Source organism: Mixophyes fleayi, chromosome 7 (genome assembly GCF_038048845.1).
Source record: "Mixophyes fleayi isolate aMixFle1 chromosome 7, aMixFle1.hap1, whole genome shotgun sequence".
Lineage (NCBI taxonomy): Eukaryota > Metazoa > Chordata > Amphibia > Anura > Limnodynastidae > Mixophyes > Mixophyes fleayi.
This window is the reverse complement of record NC_134408.1, coordinates 151,649,402-151,672,095: the sequence shown is the minus strand read 5'-3', so window position 1 is coordinate 151,672,095 and position 22,694 is coordinate 151,649,402. Positions and strand designations below refer to the sequence as shown.

General features: G+C 41.8%; 1 protein-coding gene across 6 annotated transcripts in view; it reads right to left on the bottom strand.

The window, feature by feature from the left end:
- Window positions 1-22,694, bottom strand: part of SEMA5B (semaphorin 5B) — a 279,879-nt gene that overhangs the window by 208,426 nt on the left and 48,759 nt on the right. For 2 of the 6 annotated variants that reach the window (XM_075181164.1, XM_075181163.1), the window contains exon 1: window positions 13,338-13,480. The exons of 1 other annotated variant lie outside the window; for it this stretch is intronic. The gene's annotated coding sequence lies outside the window, so the exon portion shown is untranslated. Of the gene's footprint in view, window positions 1-1,731; window positions 1,819-1,852; window positions 1,872-13,337; window positions 13,481-22,694 lie in introns of those variants that run through there. 3 more of the 6 variants (XM_075181159.1, XM_075181162.1, XM_075181161.1) reach the window with 3 other exon arrangements.

The window sequence follows — 22,694 nt, the reverse complement described above, 5'->3', positions numbered from 1 at the left end:
GGACAGCGGAGATCTGTGATAGCGGTAAAAGCCAAATAGTCCAATTATTAATTAACCAATTACTATTTCTCTTACCAACCCCTGCTTTATGGTACTCCTGCTGTTAGTTCTGTTACTGCCGTACCCTCCACTCACACCAAATCCGAGATGTTCCTTACAACGGTCGCACTATATCCATCCAATAAACTTTTGTTTCTCACTTCAGAAAGCTGACGTTAAAGTTAAATATCAAAAAACTTATCACCGCAGCATTTGAAGCTCACTTCATCTGAACGCAGCAATAAGCCGTGGAGATTATCACCCTCACCACCCCGCGGGTGAACACTGTGTGGCTTCACAAAGCAATAACCTTTCCACAGATCACCTCCTGGATGGGAATACATATTTTTCATTATTTAGAGTAACGAAACCCGGGGTCAATCCCCAGATGCAGGAGTGGTTGTTGTTATGTTATAGTCCTTGAGGGGTTAATTCTGGCATGTCACCTCCTTGTATTGCCAGGATGTGTGTGATGGGATTGTGGGAGCACACGGAGGGTGGCGATGGAGCAGATGGATGCTCCAGGATGTACAGTGGTCAGAGGATTAAAGACCTCACTGACAAAACTCAGGGATCTGGCTGGAAATGTGGTTTTCACTTATGTTTTCTGCTCGGCCGCACCTGCGATGTGACAGCTACACAGAGGGCCAGGAAACGGGTGGGGAAGTTAGGAAATGACCCCAAGGTCTTCTCTCTGGCTCCAGCAGTTACCAGATGAGCTTGGAACAGAGTCAAGTACAATACGCTGCTATCACAATGTCATTTATGTGGAAATGTCAAAACTGCATGAGAAATAAGTGAATCATTTTAGGAAATAACGACCCAGTTCTAGTGCAAAAGAAAACAGAGGGGGATTATCTCGCCCGAGAGTTGCTCACAGCTCGTGGCTGCTGGGTTTGGCCACAACACGTTACTCCAATCTCAGACAGCATTTGTAAAATGGTCTTGTATGACGGTCTTATCATATCTGACATATGTTTCCTAAACCCTCTATGACAGAGGTGCACAACCTGCAGGTGGCTCTTGAAGTGGGGTCCCAGCATCTGTTATGGGGGTCCTGTGATTATCAGGTATGCAATGCATTATTCTGGGGACTATTTTGTGGTTCCCAAACAATACACCGACCCTTGTCTTAGTCGAAAAAAAGTTTTGCAATTCACCAAAACTATGCAACTTGTGCTCTCCAGCTGACGCAGATTTAGTTGACAGTGCATGCTGGGATTTATAGTTCCACAACAGATGGCAAGCCACACAACGTCTAAGCCTATCTTATACAACATATTAAATATCTTTTTTTCTTGCTTATAAACCCATACGCTGGCTGATAATATCACACAATATAATAATACGTAACAAGAGACATAAAAACACTTTACTGCAGCTTAAGTGTAAATACATAGAAATTACTGAATGACTTATTTCACTGGTGAGAAGTGCGGCAGAAAATCCATATATACAGGAAAGGACGACATTGTACTGTCGCTCAGTCCCAGCATCCTCACAGTGTTATCTCATCAGCCTATTCCAATATCATTTTTTACATAATCATTTCCTTTGAAATCCTTCTGTCTAATGAACAGAATAGACTTAAAGGCCTAATACTCATTAACGACAAGCTAATTAACAGAAAGACAAAAAACACAGTGTAAAGTACAGATAACATTTCACCACATTTCATTATCGAACACAAACCTCAGCGAATAGGCAAATAGAGAGAAACGACCGCAGATTTACACAAAACTCTACCGTGCTTCCACTATAACATCATTGGTCCAACGCAGTTACGTCCATGTAATACACGACAGGAACTCACTGGCTGGATGGACAGATGAGTTGCAACACACCGACTTTCACTGTTCTGGTGAATGGGCGCAGGGGCTAACGCAGGATTTGTAGAGGGGAGTTTCCACACCACGCCACCAGTGGGCGTGACCAGCATGCATGGGGGCGTGGCTATAATATTAGACAGTGCTTGGCTGCTCTCCAACTCTTCCTATCCCTATAATATACATGGGCAATGCTGCATGCACTACTGTTAGGTGCACGCAGCTCTCCCTTTTCAAGCAGAGCCGTGTGAAGTGGGGGCAGGGTCCAGCCTCCTCAATTATACAGTGCCCCAGGCTTGGAGGGGGGTTTTCCCAGCACTAGGAAACCCCCCCCCCCCCCCTCGGTTTGCCTATGGAGCATGCAAGGGGTCTCAGACGATAAGGCCATAACCAAAAATCCAGCATTCTTATCTAGTGTTATCATACTGTCTATACCACACGTTAGAAGTCTGTGAGTAAGCCCTTATAGAAAGCAGCATAACTCGCACAATAGACTTATAAATATAATGTAACATACAGTCCAATGTGCAGCAATACATAATAACTGTTTAAATATTACCAGTGATCCATCAAATATAAAATAGGGTTCATTCAGACGAGGTTATGCAGCACATGTATATTTTGTCATGTTTCACACAGAACATACCCTGATTACACACGCAATACATTCAACAGCATAGGGATCATCAATCCCTACAGGGAAAAGCTTACACTCCGCACCATCATTATTGCTAATATGGTTCCGATAATACTACTTACACAAACCTCCTAGGTTACCCACGGGAGCAAGCAGATCTGCGCTGCAGCCGCCTGTAACCAATGTATGGAAAATACAGCTGCTGTATGACAGAACACTGTATGGAAAACACAGCTGCTGTATGACAGAACACTGTATGGAAAACTTCCAGGACTCGAGGGAGATGTAGCATCTCAGCTGCTATTGTCTTGTTCAGTGACTTGCCCCTGACAGTCCTGCAGTGTAAGGGTTACCGCTGGGGCCGAGTACAGGATTGTGGTGAGCGGTGAGTTATTAGGGGTTTTGTGTGTGTGTGTGTTTTGGCAAGTATTACAACCACAAGTAACTGGAAGTGAATGCTGGATAAGACTCAGGGTCTCAGCTGAGCGTTTTCTGGAATGACTGCGATTCTCCCATCGCCTGTTTCTGCAGCTGCAAACTGACATTATCCGATGAGAGATTCAAACATTCGCTTTATTCCAAAGTTCCTCTTTCCCTTCCTCTCTCTCCCTCTGCACGGCCAAACAACATCCTGCAGATCTCACCCGCTGCAACTCATCACTGAGTGACGCAAAGAGGGGTAAAGTACCCTGCAAATAAGCAACATATTCTGTGGCAGTGGTGGTATGGTAAATGTAACTGAATGGCCGGGGCCCCTAGCCCTCAAAGCTTTATGGATTTTGATACATTTAAATTCATTTTAGCTCTAATTTTAGATGCTTTTTTAACAATATGTAATGAAATACAAATACATAACTTTAAGTGATGGCATTTAATATATTCATTTATATTTTAATAAATAGTGTTAGAAAGCATCTAAACTTAGGGCTCAGAGTCCCCCAACTCTCTCATGTCACGCACACATATGGGACACATTGGACACACACATGACACACAGAACACAGAGTGAGGATAACATCCAGTCTGCAGGAATCTGGCTCTGTCAGTAATGTACCTGTCTGTGTCCTGAGATGATGCTGAGAATGGAGTGGAGTAATGAAGATATAAATAGTACAGCTCCTGGGGTGTTCATTCTACTGAGGGGAAGTTCCTAAATAAAGTTTTGCCAGAACATCAATGTCAGGTAATTTAATGTCTGTCTTACAGTGTGTCTCCATTACTGAGTTATACAAGTGGCGGCCATTTTCCCAGAGCCCACAAAGCACTGAGACCCATGTAAATAGCTCACCCACTATGGCTTCTGCATTGGAGACAAATTTGATTGTGACTATTTATCACCAAGTGGCGAGTTGGACTGAGATGTGCATTGCTTAATAATTATTTCATGATTATGGCACCAAGTAACGCACCATAGCTATAAGGCAGAAAGACCCCATGCAAAGCAGCACATAACAAGGGCCCAAAAAGGGGTGGAGCTTATAGCTTGGATCATTGGCCCATTAAATACCCACTCGGAGCTGCCATATAAGACTCATCGCTAGCTGCCCAACCTACAGGTCAGTAATTGGCTTTTATTCCTGAGTGTGGCGTTTTTTGCATACTTGCCAACTCTGCCGGAATGTCCGGGAGACTCCCGCATTTTGCGAGAGTCTCACGGACTCCTGGGAGAGTGTGGCAATCTCCGGATCTGCCCACTTCACTAGGAAGTGCTGATGAGAAGAATTAATTATCGACAAAATATACTTGTAGAATATAGAAGACATAACTTAACGGAGTAAATAGCGACACAGAACAGTGCAAGAAAGACAATATTATCTTCATTTCAGATAAGTTGCTGTTTCGATGGGCCCTGACGTTGAGTTCCCTACATGTCTATCTCTGGAATATCAGCAGCGGCGCACAGAACGCTATGTTCTGTATGTATTACACCCAGGAGAGCGGCCAGTGACACCCAGCTCACGTACAGTCATTCATGGGGAGGTATTATACAGCAGTCAGCATCATGCAATTAATAACTCTGAGCCGACAGCTACACAAAATCCAATTTAACAGTCTCTGAATGAGGAGCCAGTGTTTGAGAAGTTGCTGCGGGGACTCTCCATGTAGATTTCTCCTACTCAGCAATCGAGTTTATGATTAAACCCTCTGGTCACCTCATTTCATGTCCATTCTGGTAACTCACCTACAGCTGAATCCTAGGCAAAATATATTTATATATTCCCGGAAACCAAGTTAGTCAGCCCTGTCCACCAAGAGACACTCTGGAATATCTCTCTCAGGTGTCCCAGGTAGAGCCAAGGAATGAAGTATCATGAAATCTCTCTTTCTAAAATGCATACTCTACATAAAGCCACAAGAGCCAACCTTTTTTTTTTTTTTTTTAAATTGGGGGTGCTCTCGCCTCTCGTTACCCCATATGACTGAGAAATGTCATGCATAAACTCGGTCAATGTCAGTACAATTATTGGGGGTGCTCAAGCAACGGTGCGTTAACGCGGACATGTCACCTACACCAGTAGAGGGGGCCATTTTGAAGGCTGAACCAATATTCAGGTCACTAGGGCCAGTGACATCGCAGAGACGTCACACAGGTGACGGGTCCACTTAAAAATAAAACTGTTTCATCCTGTCATGGCCGCCATCTTACCACTGGAACTGCAGCTCCATCTTCTCATTTGCACACAGGCGCCCAGCGGCACTATCCAGGATACGTCAGTAAGTAGTTTTATATTGACGGTGGTGAAGGAGACTTATACTTTCACCATTCTATATCTCACATGGCCTAACAGTGACAAGCACTGGCCTACACGCATTATTACCAGTAAGAGACTTACACAGAGATATGAGCAAATACTGGAACAGGCTCACGGACAAAGAGTGAAATTAGCATAAAATACATCTGTAACACATACAGCATTATAAGATATAAGGGGCACTTCTATCCGTAAAGCTGGGCACTCATTCCACAGATCCCGGCACAAATCTGTCTTTTAGGTCGCATCCCACCCACTTTTCGGCAGGCCGGAGACCCCAAATGCGCTCAGGTCACCCACAGGAGAAGTATATTGTGGCACACAGATACCGGGCGGCTTTATCTGTATACTGCAAATTAGAGCTCAGCTAGAGAGCGCCCTCTCAACTCTAAATCTGTCCAAACATGTTACATCTCCTCCAACGTGGTGGAGCCCCTTCTAGCTGCATGTACTCACAATGTACAGCCCAGAACTAGAAGCCATGAATATATTGGACTGTTTTCTCCCCCACAGATCAACTAATATTTTATATCTAGCTCAGAAAATGTACAGTACAGCTATTATATAAAATAACCTGATTGCAATAGAGCAATTCAAGGAACACAACAAATGGTGAGATAAAGAAAAGTAATTCTAAATCAGGAAGAGTCACAGCATTAACCCGTGCGTCGTTCTCTCCTCAATGTATGGAAAACAGACCTGTTAAATAGCTCTGTATCGTATATACATTTACGAACACTCACTACAGGCTTTTCTTGAAGCGTCTGTCAGTGATTTTGAGTCTGATTAGAGAACATGTTGTGAGTTCTACACATCCTAAATATACCCTGAATGTGGGACACATAGAGAATACATGTATGTGCACTGATCATGTATGTGGAGTGTATCCAACATTGTGACCAAAGATGGTAACATAACGAAGATTCTTCACGTGGAAAATATATGGGATAATGTGCTCCGTACTGTAAATTATATGTATATTAGAGGTTATTAAGGACTCACCGTATAAAAACATTTGGCTGGGGTGACTTCTAATCTCCATAAGTTAAAGTAGGGGTGAATTAGTCATTATAGTCCAAGCACTCAGACATGGAGAATCGGGACACAATAAGCCCCGCCCCATAAGTGAAAGTCCACCCATTTCAGCAGAACTCCCACCCCTTTTGAGGTCCATGATTCGGTAGAGTTGGGGAGCATGCTATAGTGATGACCTGTTTATATAATATTATTGACAGGAGTTTATACATACATATTAATAAGACTCCTGTATTATATAGTAATAGATGCTGGATCATACATAGCTCCTTGTTACACACAAGAATCAGATGTAAGAATGAAGATGGCGAACAGAAATCACACCTGAAACTGGCATTACACTGACAAGAGGAGACAATCTCATTTGTGTAATGCTTATTGCTAAGTAAAATAATCTGTTATCAAACTACTGCTTTAAAGGACAAAATCCCAAATTTGATATGTTCCGATATGAACCATGAAGATAAAATACGCTGTTCAGTGTTACCCTGACATTCCACTGCAGCACTGGTACAAAGTAAAGTATTAACGCCAATACTCCTTTACAAAGAGCTGAAGCTCCTCCCACATCTTTAGGACAATGCTCTGATTGGATCTCAGTGCAATCATGTGAGATACTGTTACATCACTGGTCCTCTCTATTGACCCACCAATCCACACAGTGCATTTATGCCAAGCACATCTGTCAAGCTGTCAGTCCCTCAATGTCTGCTCTGTTAGAGAAGCTCTTCCCTCCTAACATGACAACGTCCTGCAGAAGAAGGTAGGAGAGAGCGTGGACATGTTTCATAAGGTATCAATCCTTCAGTTATTTCATGTCTTATAGTAAAGTCAAATACTGGCTTATTTACCTTTATAGAACATTTGTTGTGATAATTTGGCCACTAGGTGGCACTATTATCTTGATATGGATTGTACTAGATCAGGGAACTTTTTTACCTTTTACCCCCAAATATATTTAGATACGCTGACGTTACCCCCTTGTTTTGAAAGGAAGGAAATCATATATTATTAATTATTGGAATTCAAAATTGTATTGAATCTATTCAAAATTTCTTTGAAAGCTTTAACTTCAAAACTTCAGGTTTTGGAGAAATGATGTTACTTCATTTTTGATAAGAGAGCATCAGTATTAGGGCATTTTGATGTCAGAGCAATTTGGATACAGTCTTCAGCGTCAAATCGATTTCTCTGCTTTGTTTTTATGTCCGTTAGAGTGGAAAATCCTTGTTTGCAAAGGTAGGTTGTTGCAAAAGGCAGCAACTTTTTGACTGCCTCCTCATGTGCAATTTTGAATGTCTTTGCAGCTGTTGACATCCAAAAATATGACAGATCTGCTTTGTTTTCAAATGCAATACGTGCTTCATTATTGCATCAAAGCTCAAGAAGTGCCTCTACCAACCCTTGATGCTCTTCTGGTACAACAGCAATTTCACATTTAAAGGGGTCTACAATCCTACTGAGAGCATGTGAATCGGCAGCATTACCCCCAGGAATTTCATTTTTACCCCATTTGGGGTAATTTACCCCTGTCCCCTGACCACTGTACTAGATTGTGTCTCGGAAGAGTAAATAACTGGAAATCGGGTAAAAATAATGTTCTCATACAATGTATTTTACAAAACAATATTTTTTTAATAATTATTTCCCTGTAAACAACATAAAAACACACTGTCCAATCCAAGAAAACGTCCCAATTTAGACCTTTACAAAGATTCTGAGCAGCATGAAACTGACACATGATAAACAAAGACTGTCAAATTGTACAATGTAACAGATTATGTATTTTCTTATCCTGTGATTTGTCATATATGTAGGATCCTATTAACACAGGCTCTGGGCTTTGTACCCTGGGTCAATGACATTCCAGGGTCAGTATATCCCCTATACATCCCTCTATAGGTGTACACTTATCATAGGTGAAACCAGGCTGGACACCAGCGAGGAATCGATGTTGTATCAATGGGACTCTCCCACCAGCAATAATTCTCTTTCCCTGCTCAGATCACTTCATAATACTGAGGAAATCAAAGAACATCATTATCAGCCATAAAGGATATATTGTTGTTTGTAATTACTTCTATTGAAAACAAATGTCTGTCTTTGGCATTTACATTACATTCAGCTGAAGTATCTCATTATATGTCTTTATATAGCAGTTACTCACACTGTGTATATTCAACTATAACGTCTTACAGTAGAAATATATTATATTGCACAGTGATAAACTACAATATTAAAAGAGACATTGCAACAAGCAACACCGAGCTCCTATACACTAATATATATACATACATACACACAAACACACACATACATACGTATATATATATATATATATATATATATATATATATTATTCTATTATAGAATAGATTATAATATAATTATATTATATTCTAGATACATTCATGTTTCCTGTCTATATTATTGGCCTTTATGCCAGAGGTGGCCAATCTGTGGCTCACTAGCAGCTGTGGAACTGCAAGTCTCAGCCTGTCTTGGCACGACCTATGCAATGTCCTATGTGCAGCCCCTTCGTCCTGCTGCCTGGTGCTGCCCCCTAATGTAACACAGGTTCACAACAAGGCTACAAGAAAAGAATCAAACAAAGACACTTCTTGCAGTGTGAGGGACGTTGTGGATGGAATATCCGTCACCCTGGGAATAATCTCAGCGATTGCGAGACGGGCACATATCCCGGCCGTGGGCACACATGGAGGTATAAACACACGGGCGTTAGATTACAAATCCCCACTCCCAGGTGGGCACAACCAGCCCTTTGTTCTGTCAGCAGTTTGTATAGACAAAGTGATGGGACCACCTCAGTGTTGCCCCCCCCCCCTGCCTGGAATTTATCCAGAGAGGGACTGTGTGTCTCTGTAGCTTCCCCCTATCCCTGGGGTGTGACAGGGGTCAGCCAGGGCCACTGCTGTCAATTGCCAAAACTCAGCCCTTTAATGCAGTAAACAAAGCAATGACATACCTGGGATTAGACCCCTTCTCAGCCTGCTGCAACACACAAGCAGTGTTTCCACATCGTTTCCCCCCAATACATCAAACACAAAGACCATCAGAAGATAGGAACATAACTCACTGCTGCAGGCTGGACAGTAAACACCGATTTCCTTCGCACACTCATTGCATGGACTGTTTTCCTCACTAATTTGTACAACCAACAATTTTGTCAGCTGTAAAAAATAAAATGCAACCACAGCAGCACTGCAAGGGACTGGGGGAAGCTATAATTACTGCCATAAAACTGTAGTATATTCACATGTGAGTTCTAGAGATAGACCCAAAATAACGACTAGTTTCCTGAAAATCAACGATCACTTCTGTCTGCATAGCTACGTACAGCTACGTACACACTGGCGTTATCAGCGTTCCTGGAGTAAATCTGCATTAAAGATGCGTTCCTAGTGCATGTAAATGGCTGTGAAAATAAAAATCATTGTACCAATTGGGGTTATCCTTTTACGCACGTCTGACGAGTTGCGCTGTGTGTTTTTTACATTTTTCATTCCATGTCAGTCTGATGTTCGTCAACGCAGTTGAAAACTTACAATTATCTCAACGAGAGCGTAATCCGTAAACGCAGATGCGGTCACGAAGCATTTGCACAGTTCCACAATTGTTTGCTTTGAACAAACTAACAACTTCCTGTTTTGTCGGTGTCAGATTTTTTAAAAACCACTGATTGATTAATATGTGTTTAAATATTCCAGTCAAACACATAAAAACAATTACTGGTATTTTTACATGCGACAGAAAACACTGATTACTGACTTGCATTTAGTTGCAACATTTGGAATGAACTACAGCAGCCAATCATCAATTAGATTTTATCTGTCGAGTGCAAATGAAACAATGAAATCAAGAATCTGATTTGTGGTTGTGTTTGAGCGCAAATGTTACACCTAAAGGCATTATTAGTAAATGTTTGTTACCATGTGCACACAATGTCATTGTATTTCATACAGTGTATTGCACATACTGCTGGCACACAAAGATATAAGTATGGCCAGTGTACCAACAAAGAAATAGCAAAGGGCAATCTCATTACATCTATGACAGACCCCAGTCATTTACCAGGGTTAGTGGTACTAGAATTCATTTTATTTATTTGGTAACACAGCCTACTATCAGGAACTATGAACACTACTTGAATATTCCATGGCATGTTCTGGGAGCAAGTTCCAGGAGCATACGCTAGGGGCATGTACTGGGGGCCAGTTCCAGGGGCATGTACTGGGGGCCAGTTCCAGGGGCATGTACTGGGGGCCAGTTCCAGGGGCATGTACTGGGGGCCAGTTCCAGGGGCATGTACTGGGGGCAAGCACATGATTTTGACGGGGAGATTTCAACTTTGCATTCTGCCAAAATATGAATTCTATGCATATAGACACAAATGCTACATACAGTATATAAAGGAAATATTATATATAACGATTACAAGTCACAGCACTGGGGTCATGAGTTCGATACACGACCATGGCTTTATCTGTGTGGAGTTTGTATGTTCTCACTGTGTTTGCCTGGGTTTCCTCCCACACTCCAAAAACATACTGGTAGGTTAATTGTCTGCTATCAAAATTGACCCTAGTCTCTCCCTCTGTCTGTCTATGTCTGTGTGTGAGTGTGTGTCTGTATTAGGGAATTTAGACTGTAAGCTCTAATGGGGCAGGGACTGATGTGAATGAGTTCTCTGTACAGCGCTGCGGAATTAGTGGCGCTATATAAATAAATGATGATGATGATGAAGCCACATATTCTTGCACAATTTCTCCAGTGCAAGTGGGTGTGGAACTGTAGAAATGGTCATGCAACAATGTTTATTCATACTTTTTTTAAAAAATTCCCGAAAGTGAGAATTCTGGGCACCTGTAAACCCCCATGTGTTTGGTTGTTATTATTATGTCTGCTACAAAGCCTAGACAGCAGAGCTGACAACCTTTTGAATGTACTTTCAACCAGCGAGATCCCCAGCTGCGATATCAGCTGTGTGAAGTCCTTGCAGAATTAGCAATTCCCGATGTCTTTAATCCAACAAAGGAGTTTATTGCTGAGCAATCCACCGTTTCCATCCCACAGAATCAGCTTCCATTTCAATGTAAGGAATCAATCCGAAAAGAAGGCTGCTTAATAATCAAGCAAAATTTGGTCAGTACTGTCCTCTGCCAGCCTGCTAAGGGAGGGTTAATTTACGCAAGTACTCATCCACTTGCCCTCTGGCACTCAGTAAAAGGTTTGCATAGTTGGCAGAGTGCCCTGAGAATCAAAGATCCATATTTGTTTAGGGTGTAAGCAGGGGCAAAGGTCACAGGGTTCCGAATATTGTAGTGGCAATAGTGAGCCAATTAACACCATAAGTGCCATAGCACAGGCTGCTGCCCAAACCATTCTCCCACTGCCGGCATGCAGGATTAATAGTCGAGTTGATGCCGACAGACAAACGGCGCTGACATTGAGCCCGATTCTGGATTATTGTGTGCGACAACAAATTAATTTTATTGACTGTTCCAAAGCCGACGAGAAGGCACAGAAACACCGGGAGCTAAGCGATGGCCAACAGCTGGCCTCTGAAGTGGGTTACCCAGAGAGAGACTGACTGACCTCGGCCTAATAGTACTGCTAAACTGATTGTGAGCTCTTCAGCACAGATCCTCTAATCCCTCATGACCCATTAAAAGCATGAACACAAGGTAAGAACTTAGAGCAGCAATAACTTTTTCTCCTATTGTCAACAAATGAAAAGAATAAAAAAAAACTAACAAACTTTTTCTTTTTTTGTTAGATCTCAGGTCGTTACTGGAATATATCTGCGCTGCGGAGATTCACACAAGGCGTGTAAGAGGTCTGTTTGGCTTTTTTTGTCCGGTCTCCTTACCATTTTTCTCTTTTTGATGTTCAGAGAGACGTGATGTGAAGGTTAATCATGCAAACCCCCAACCAAAGGGCATGAATTACCATGTGAAAAAAATCATTCAATTCTCCGCCTGAATCCTCCACTCCAACAACTTACCTAAATAGCAATCACTCCAGAGACACCTACCTACCCTGCAACCATTAGTTACCCTGCAGACACCCGCAGACCACCCACATACCTTAATAAAACAGATAAATATGTACTAACATGACCATGACAAATAGCCCCAGCGGCACCTAACCAAGAACTCACCCATGATCAATCACAGCACAGACAGACGTACAGACCTGACCATCAATTGGGCTACAGGAACCTACCCGTGGTGAAACACTCCATGAACACCTACCTAAAACCTTGGTTACAAGTAAAAAGCACCTACCTACCTCAATCCTAACCAAGACCCTTCAGCCATAAGATACCATTATCAAATCAACACAGACACCTACAAGGGTAAATGTCAGAGGGACACTCAGGTTACACAAATCAGAACCAGCTAACAAACATTTTACAGGACTTATAGATAATAATTTATCTAGTAACCTGCTCCCATGTCACATCAGAGATTCAGCCTTAGCCAGTCCATAAGTATTAGTTCACCATAATATACAGCAAATATTACTCTGGTCATTAACCCTTGCTGTAGTTTATTAACCCTTTAGGTGCATTAGTTTAATTCACAGCTTTCATGAGAAATGAGAATTGATTCTACAGAACAGCAGTTGTAATTTAACCCCTCATTGCACACCAATAAGCTGCATGTCACATAAACACAGCACCTTTCTGAACACACCATACACCCAGCCCCGAAACCCCTCACCCAGATATCCTCTTTGTGACCCCAAACAATGCCCAGAGCAGCGGGTGAACTTGCCACAGATTAAACACACTTCAAAAGTGGTATGAGCATGGTACATGGGCTGTAGGGCACAGCACTGGCACCCAGTGGGCAATAGGTAGTGACATGAGGATGGGTGGGATGGGGCATTAAACAGGCAGGTTGGATGGGCACTGAGGATACGGTGGGGGCACAGTGCTGGTCCAGTCTGCTGGGTGCACAAACTACAGATGATGCTGCAGCCACACAGCTGCCATCCACAGACACAAAGACTGTTACTTACTGTGTGCCGGGGCCGGGGGGCTGCACAAGGCATCAGTCTGAGGGTCCTGACAAGTCCACAGGGAGCGGAGGGAGCAGACTCTGCTCAGCATGGAGTTCTCAGTGTACTGACTGGAGAGGAGGCGGCTCCAGCCGGTGATGTCACGTAATACAGGGCAGTGCCGGAGCCGGGGGCTTCTATCAGGGCAGCTGGGGGCGCTGTCTGCACCCGTCAGTGCACGGGGGTCTGTCTGCAAGTTCTCTGCAGTCTTCATGTTCTGCACTTTGGCTGCAGTCTAATGCTGAATGTCTCTCTGTTCTGCAGTCTAATGCTGAATGTCTCTGTGTTCTGCTGTCTAATGCTGAATGTCTCTGTTCTGCTGTCTAATGCTGAATGTCTCTGTGTTCTGCAGTCTAATGCTGAATGTCTCTCTGTTCTGCAGTCTAATGCTGAATGTCTCTGTGTTCTGCTGTCTAATGCTGAATGTCTCTGTGTTCTGCAGTCTAATGCTGAATGTCTCTCTGTTCTGCAGTCTAATGCTGAATGTCTCTGTGTTCTGCAGTCTAATGCTGAATGTCTCTGTGTTCTGCAGTCTAATGCTGAATGTCTCTGTTCTGCTGTCTAATGCTGAATGTCTCTCTGTTCTGCTGTCTAATGCTGAATGTCTCTGTTCTGCAGTCTAATGCTGAATGTCTCTGTGTTCTGCTGTCTAATGCTGAATGTCTCTGTGTTCTGCTGTCTAATGCTGAATGTCTCTGTGTTCTGCAGTCTAATCCTGAATATCTCTGTTCTGCAGTCTAATGCTGAATGTCTCTGTGTTCTGCAGTCTAATGCTGAATGTCTCTGTTCTGCTGTCTAATGCTGAATGTCTCTCTGTTCTGCAGTCTAATGCTGAATGTCTCTGTTCTGCAGTCTAATGCTGAATGTCTCTGTGTTCTGCTGTCTAATGCTGAATGTCTCTGTGTTCTGCTGTCTAATGCTGAATGTCTCTGTGTTCTGCAGTCTAATCCTGAATATCTCTGTTCTGCAGTCTAATGCTGAATGTCTCTGTGTTCTGCAGTCTAATGCTGAATGTCTGTGTTATGCAGTCTAATGTTGAATGTCTCTGTTCTGCAGTCTAATGCTGAATGTCTCTGTGTTCTGCAGTCTAATGCTGAATGTCTCTGTTCTGCAGTCTAATGCTGAATGTCTCTGTTCTGCAGTCTAATGCTTGGTGCCACACGTTTCTGTGTTCTGCTGTCTAAATGTTCTGCAACGTTTTAAATGCTGAATGTTCTGCAACATAAATGTTCTGCAGTATACATGCTGAATGCTCTGCAATCGAAATGCTGAATGTTCTGCAACGTAAATGTTCTGCAGTATTATTGCTGAATGTTTTGCAGTTTGAATGCTCTGCAATCTAAATGCTGAATGTTCTGCAATGGAAAATGCTCTGTAGTCTAAATGATGAATGATTTTCAGCGTGAAAGCTCTGCAGTCTAAATACTGCCTGTTCTGCAATGTTCTAAATGATGATTGTTCTGCGATGTGAATGTTCTGTAGTCTAAATGATGAATGTCGCTTCTCTGCCTCTTGGCTGAGATGAAGTGCAGTAGTGACAGTGCTGTGCCTGGGGCCCGGGGCTAAATGTGCCCCCAGAGTGATGACCTGGGGGTGCCGTTAATCACAGTTGCTGCATCATGGCAAGTGACTTTATTGGCACCTAGCACACTTATACCTCTTTCATTTACGCTCCATCTTCCTTTTTGCCCGGCCTTTTGACTGGCCAGGAAAATGTTTACAATAGCTCAGCCATTAGGCTGGGCCACAAGCACTTGGCACTTACTTATTCCACCTTCTGTTTGTCACTGCCACTTTTATATTTTTCGTTTCACTGATTGTTAGGGGTGCTGGTATTCGTTTATAGGCTCAGTAACCTTGAAGATCCATGGGGTATTGGTATGGCTCTGAGGTTCCCACCCCTCTGAACCCTTCCAATGCCCTCCCTTCCGGGGGTGGGCGAGTTTCGAACCTTGGGTGAAGCTTTGGCGGTTCCCAGAGTAAAGGGATCCCCTAGCCCTGCAGCGAAGGGGGTGTGAAGACCCTTGCCCCCTCTGGCACCTTTTGGTCTCGGGGAGGGGGGATAGAGGCACTCTTTCTCTTTGGGGAAGGGCCAGAAGTTCATACCTTTTTTTGTGTTATCACTTTTTTTGGAGCACTAGGGCGTAAAAGAACCGTTCTAGGGCTTTGAATAAAAATTAAAAAATCAGCCTGTTTAAATTGGGTGCTAGGACCTTCAGGAAATCTCTCTGCCAGGCCGACCAAGGGGCACATTTATTAATCATCGGCAAAAATGAAAAATAGTTATCAATCCTTATCGCATGGATAAGGATTGAACTATTTCTCAAATTTATTAAAAACGGATCACAGAAACAGCAGTTCCGATAAATTGCTGTTTCTGTGAGAAAAAAAATCATACTTACCCCCCTCTCCGGGACGCGCTGTCTCAGGATCTCCTCCAGGTCTTCTTCATTTCTCTTTACTCTGGAACTGCGCATGTGCAGTTCGAAAAACTGCACATGCGCAAAAAAACATCCCCGCTCTGTCTCTGCAACTATAGTTGCAGAGAGAGCGGTGAGTGACAGGGAGTGATCATGTGATCCCTCCACATATACGCTGACAATTATGATAATGGCTGGTGTATATATACATAGCAAATTTCCGAAGAAAATGTTTTTTTGGAACTTGTTAGATTGTGGCCAGGAGCAGTCACCATACTGTTGAATGGTGACTGCTCCCAAAAACGAAGAGGAGTGAAAAGCAGCAGATAGCGATGCACCTTTCATAAAAATGCGGAGGACACAGAGGGACATTAATGGCACGGTAAGAGCACTATCGTGCTTTCTTAAATATGCCCCCAAGTGTCAGGGGCTGTCCAGGACTTCTCTGGATCTAGAGAAGACCGTCGCTCTCGCGCTGCACAGGCGCTCTTGTGGTTATCCGACAACGTGGAGTAGTTGTGTGCCTGCTCTTTGGCATCATGCTTGTTGCACAGTCGGGACGTATGACCCCCATGTGCGGCGGTAGCTGCTATCCTCAAGGAGGCCACCGAGATCACCAGAGGAGGAATAGAGATGGCAGCAGCAATGACCGTAGAACTCTCTGGGTCCAGCGGCAGAACTGGAATTTTATTACAGTAGAATTTGAAAAAAAAACGTCATCTGTAACTGCACAATTGTTTTGCCATTACCTAATGGTGCTGGATAGTATCGGCAGCAGCCAGATTGTGTACTTGTGTCTATATATGTTAATGTGTGTGTGTGTGTGTGTATGTGTTTATATATATATGCATATAGATACATACACACAAATTCATAACGTGTGTTGATATTTTATAGACTTTACTTTTGAAAATAAAAGTAATTTATAGGCGACAGCTTTATTAGGTAACTGTATTCAGTGCATCACATCCTACTACAGTCAGCTATTACAGTTATTCAAATTCCTTTTGTTATTTCTTTTCCAAAGTTCTGTGTTCTCTTATTATTTTATAGCTATCGTGGGACCTTCCTGCATTTATCTGTACTAGATAAATAACAGAATCTGATTGGTTGCTGTGGACACCATTGTTTGCCGTGTTATAATAGTGAATAATTGCTTGGATAACATTAGCAGTACATTTATTTACTCACAGGAAATACATATGTTGACCTGTAAACTTGTATATCAACCAGAACCTCATCATAAGTAACTGTTACTGTTTGTGTCTATAATGTGCACGTTTATAGTTTAGAAATGAACGTTCCGTTTGTCCCTACAATGATACATTATGAAAGATTTTGCAGAACAGACCTTGGAAACTTTCCTGCCTGGATTTATAATGAAATGTTACTTTCTGGAATCTGTTCACACAAAACAATCGTAGATTTCCTGTCCTGGCCACATATAACGGACGTGTACACATCCAGGAATTACCTGTACATGAGGTCACTAATATAAATGTCAGAAAGACAGCAGTAGTACAAGCAGCATCTCTTAGGGTCACCTGGAACCGTGTTTGTTGTGTTATTATACAGTCAGGGTAATAACAGTCACCCAGCTGGATGATGTTCTCCGCTGGACTTTGGAATGAGCTGAGAAAGGGCCAACAGAGGCTCCTGATAATATCTGTTGACTTACGAACAACATTTCTGCCAAACCTAATATCTCCTTGCACAATGGTTAAGCTATTTCTCCACATTGACCCTGGCTAATGGAAATGCAATCTTTAATTAATGGAAAACACTAATTGAGCGCTGATGCTAATTGTGCAGCAAATGCCATTGATAGTTTCCACCGCTTTGCTAAAGTACTCAGAATTGACATGTCAGGCTGACCGATTCCAGGGCGACTAATGTACCCCTCAGATGTAATGCAATGCATAGAGGTTCTGTGGTCTGTATTCATTGCTGCTTAACTTCATACATGGTACAGGACTGCGGAATATGTTCCTGCTTGATCAAAAAATAAAATGTACTTGGCAAGGTGGTGTTTAAAAGATGTTCTACCTTCAGACGACTTGGTTTGACATGCCCCCCTGCAACCTTTACTAAATACATCATCATCAGCGCTGTACAGAGAACTCACATCAGTCCCTGCCCCATAGGGGCTTATAGTCTAACTCCCTAACACAGTGAGAGACAGACACACAGACAGACTAGGGTCAATTTTGTTAGCAGTCAATTAACCTACCAGTATTTCTAACCTCTGTTAGTACTTCTCAGCAGGTTTTATATATTTATGTCCGGGATACGACAATGCTGAGCTGTCTGCAATGGATACTACTGCATTTAGGAAGTAACTCTGCTACGTAATTGAACATAAACAACTCCACCTGATGGGAGACATGGATAGAAAGGGCATAAGTGCTGGGACAAGTCTGTCTCCCTCCTTCGATACTGTTTCATGTTCATACTCATGGGAGAAGAAAAGACCTAGGGGTATATTTACTAAACTGCAGTTTTGAAAAAGGATATGTTGCCTATAGCAACCAATCAGATTCTAGTTATCATTTATTTAGTACATGCTACAAAATGATAGCTAGAACCTGAATGGTTGATATAGGCAACATCTCCACTTTTACAAACCAGCAGCAGTTTAATAAATATACCCCCTAAAGGAGAAATGGTTAAGATTACACACTGTAAATAACAATGACACAGAGAGACCAGCCGGAGACTGGAGTTTGAATCTCAGTATCTCCACAACAAAGATTAGATTGTAACTTCTATTGGGTACTGAAACTGTGCCAGAAAATAAACTGCGAATTAAATTATAAATACGAGAAGGCTTTTAGTAATGCATTTTGTCATATGCAACACATGTAACATGTTACATATAGAGAAGCACTACACTCGAGTGTATAAAATGTGATATGGACTGGGGGTAACCACCTGCTACAAGGAGAAGATAATTTTCATGCATGTTAAAGGGGCTATTTCAAAGCCTTTTTAGACAATGGCCCGTGGCGCCATCTAGTGGGAATAATGTTTCTTTTTAATTGTCTCAATATACATTAATAAGGCTAAAATTTTAAATGTGCATGTCAACATTATCCTGGTCACCTTATAATATCTATACATTTTTGAATGGGTAAAATAGATTCCCAAGAGATTGCTTGGGATTCAAACTGCTTAGAAAATGTATTCGCAGTTTACTTTATTTTCTTTTTTCTTATTCAAATATACCAGGATAATGTTAACATTTCCAGTGATTTTACTATACAGTCTCATTTATATGTTTTATTTTGCCCCTTGGTCACTTTTTTGGTTTTGTTTGGCACTATTTTATGCACTATTTTATGCACTTGGGACACAAAAGCTTCAATCCCGGACTGTCAATAAAATAAATTACAATGGGAGTTAGGCAGAGTGAGGGCACTTTCTAGCTTGGGGGAGCTGGGCATAAACATGATTTTAAGTGGTGAAAAGCTGACTTTTCCCAATGTAAGGAAAGCTTCAGACATACAAATGTGCCCACGTAATGGAAGCCATAAGTTAGGCTGAACAGAGCAGTATTTTAGCAGAAAAACAGAAAAGTTTCAAGTGATGAAAGGGATGGTATCTGTTTGCTGAAATATCTCCCAAGAACGTACAATAACAGCGCGTCATGATACAAGCCACCCACCCAGGACCACTTCTATACGCCAGATGCAAATGTTGTGTCTGTTCTTACAATGTCCTATACATCTTTATTTTAAACCTGACATTTATTGAAGGAACTTAAGTATCAACAATAAAAACATCAAAACATTAATGTTACCACTACATTTTTTTTAAAGTTGAGGGGGAGACAAGGGTGGGCAGGTACATAACATATCATTAATATCCATATTAAAGATGAAGTAAGTACTACAACAGTAATATGTATAAATCACTTACATTAATGTTATTTGATTAGGTAAAAGTATTGTATCTTGATCAAACCCACGAGAGACCCAGTGAGGACAACAAGTATGCTCAGTAAATGGTATTTGCATCCAAAGTTCAATAGGTAATTGGAGCGTTTGCAGAGAGAATTGGGGTTTTCAGCTGTAAGAATTTGAGAGATGTCCAAAACATCTAAGATCTATCGAGTGTAAACTACAACTCACATATATTCTGTATCAGTGAATCTTGGTTCAGTTCACTGTAGAATTCGTCATACTGGGATAAAACTTTCTGGGAAAATCTATCAATGTTTTTTTTTAAACTGGAAACGTCATCTACGTTTCATCAACAAGAATGAATGTCATTTTTTAGGAAGTGTGAGTGAATTTTATATTGTTTTTACATGCCAGGTAGGATTTTTATGGTGGCATTTTTAAATTTTTTAAATTTACAGAATTTTAATTTTTAGGATGAAATAGAACGAATTAGATAAAATAGTCATGATTAATTTCACAACCGTAGTGTACCCCAGAAATGTCTCCTACCCATTTATTTAGATAACTAATGGGTGTAGTCTAGGGATTTAGAAGGATTTGCATATATATATATATATATATATATATAATTTTATTTTTGAAATATTTACACCTCTTGTTTGTTCCGAGTTAAAATTGAGGTGACACTCATTTTATGTACCAGTGAGAGCTAAGACCTCTCCCAGAAGCTCCCACCCCTGTAAGGGGCCCTAGATACTATAATTATCTGTGTTCTGCAGTGATCATGTGGCCAGGAGCCATTAATAATAGTTCAGGACCTTCTCCCTGAGCCACCAATGACAGCCCTGCACAACATGTGTGGATGCCGTTACTTAGCCAGCATGTACAGTAGATAGGAATAGAGCCAAGTACAATTACAACAAGAATACTGAATGGTCAGCTTAGTCCTGGATAGTTATTACACGTGACCCTGTGATCTAGATGCCACAGTGTCAAAATGCAGGTTTTATGGAGCAGAGTTTGGATCCAAATCTTGAATATGTAAATAATTTCTGCTAGTAAATTGTCCTCTCTTCCTTTGCAGTAAAATTAAACCCTGCCAGCATTTCATCACAGGAATGAAAATCATTTTAAATGGCAGATTTTTTATAGTGTTTTACATATTCATGATCTCGCATCCCTTGAAAATGTTAAAGAGTAATTTAAAAATATGAGAAAAGATGAATTTGTTTGCATAGCGGCTGAGGAGGCTTGTAACACATATCAGCATGAAAATACAAGGAATGTAAACAGACAATGAAAGGTCGGAGGTGTGTAAGAGTAGTTATGTCAGCGATATTTGTGTAAAGATTGCGTTATTTATGTGTAAGGGATCGATGTGGGAGGTTTGTTCTGTTCATGGATCAGTGCGGAAGAGACTGGACAGGTGAAGGTTAGCTTGGAAGGGATAGGGTGAGTTAAACCTGTGGAAGAGGTCAGACAGCTGAGGATTAAGTTATTACAGATAAGGCAGGTGAGTGATATGGAAGATATAAGACAATGGGAGATTGGTATTGATGGGGTAGGACAGGTGAGGAGAGATTTTTTAAATATGGGACACATGAAAATTGATTTGGAAGAGTTTGGACAGCTAAAGATAGTTGTGGAAGGAAAAGGGAGGTGAGGATTGGTGTGGAAAATATAGGACAGGTGAGGATTGGTGAGGAAAATATTAGATAGGTGAGGATTGGTGAGGAAGGGATATGACAGGTGAGGATTAGTGTGGAATATATAAGATAGGTGAGGATTGGTGTGGAACGGATAGGACAGGTGAGGGTTGTTGAGGAAGGGATAGGATAGGTGAAGATTTGTGTGTAAGGGATAGTACAGGTGAGGATTGGTATGGAAGGTATATTACAGGCAAGGATTGGTGTGGAAGGTATAGTACAGGTAAGGATTGGTATGGAAGGTATAGTACAGGTAAGGATTGGTATGGAAGGTATAGTACAGGTAAGGATTGGTATGGAAGGTATAGTACAGGTAAGGATTGGTATGGAAGGTATAGTACAGGTAAGGATTGGTATGGAAAGCATAGTACAGGTAAGGATTGGTGTGGAAGGTATAGTACAGGTAAGGATTGGTATGGAAGGTATAGTACAGGTGAGGATTGGTATGGAAGGTATAGTACAGGTAAGGATTGGTGTGGAAGTTATAGTACAGGTAAGGATTGGTATGGAAGGTATAGTACAGGTAAGGATTGGTATGGAAGGTATAGTACAGGTAAGGATTGGTGTGGAAGGTATAGTACTGGTAAGGATTGGTATGGAAGGTATAGTACAGGTGAGGATTGGTATGGAAGGTATAGTACAGGTGAGGATTGGTATGGAAGGTATAGTACAGGTAAGGATTGGTATGGAAGGTATAGTACAGGTAAGGATTGGTATGGAAGGTATATTACAGGTAAGGATTGGTATGGAAGGTATAGTACAGGTAAGGATTGGTGTGGAAGTTATAGTACAGGTAAGGATTGGTATGGAAGGTATAGTACAGGTAAGGATTGGTATGGAAGGTATAGTACAGGTAAGGATTGGTATGGAAGGTATAGTACAGGTAAGGATTGGTATGGAAGGTATAGTACAGGTAAGGATTGGTGTGGAAGGTATAGTACAGGTAAGGATTGGTATGGAAGGTATAGTACAGGTAAGGATTTGTATGGAAGCTATAGTACAGGTAAGGATTGGTATGGAAGGTATAGTACAGGTGAGGATTGGTGTGGAAGGGATTGGAGAAGTGAGGTTTGGTGTTGAATATATAGGACTGGTGAGGATTGGTGTGGAAGGTATAGTACAGGTAGGTATTGGGTGTTGAAGGGATAGGACAGGTGAGGAAGGGATAGGACAGGTGAGGATTAGTGTGGAAGGGATAGGATAGATGAGTATTGGTGTGGAAGGTATAGTACAGGTGAGTATTGGTGTGGAAGGGTTAGGACAGGTGACGAAGGGATAGGATAGGTGAGT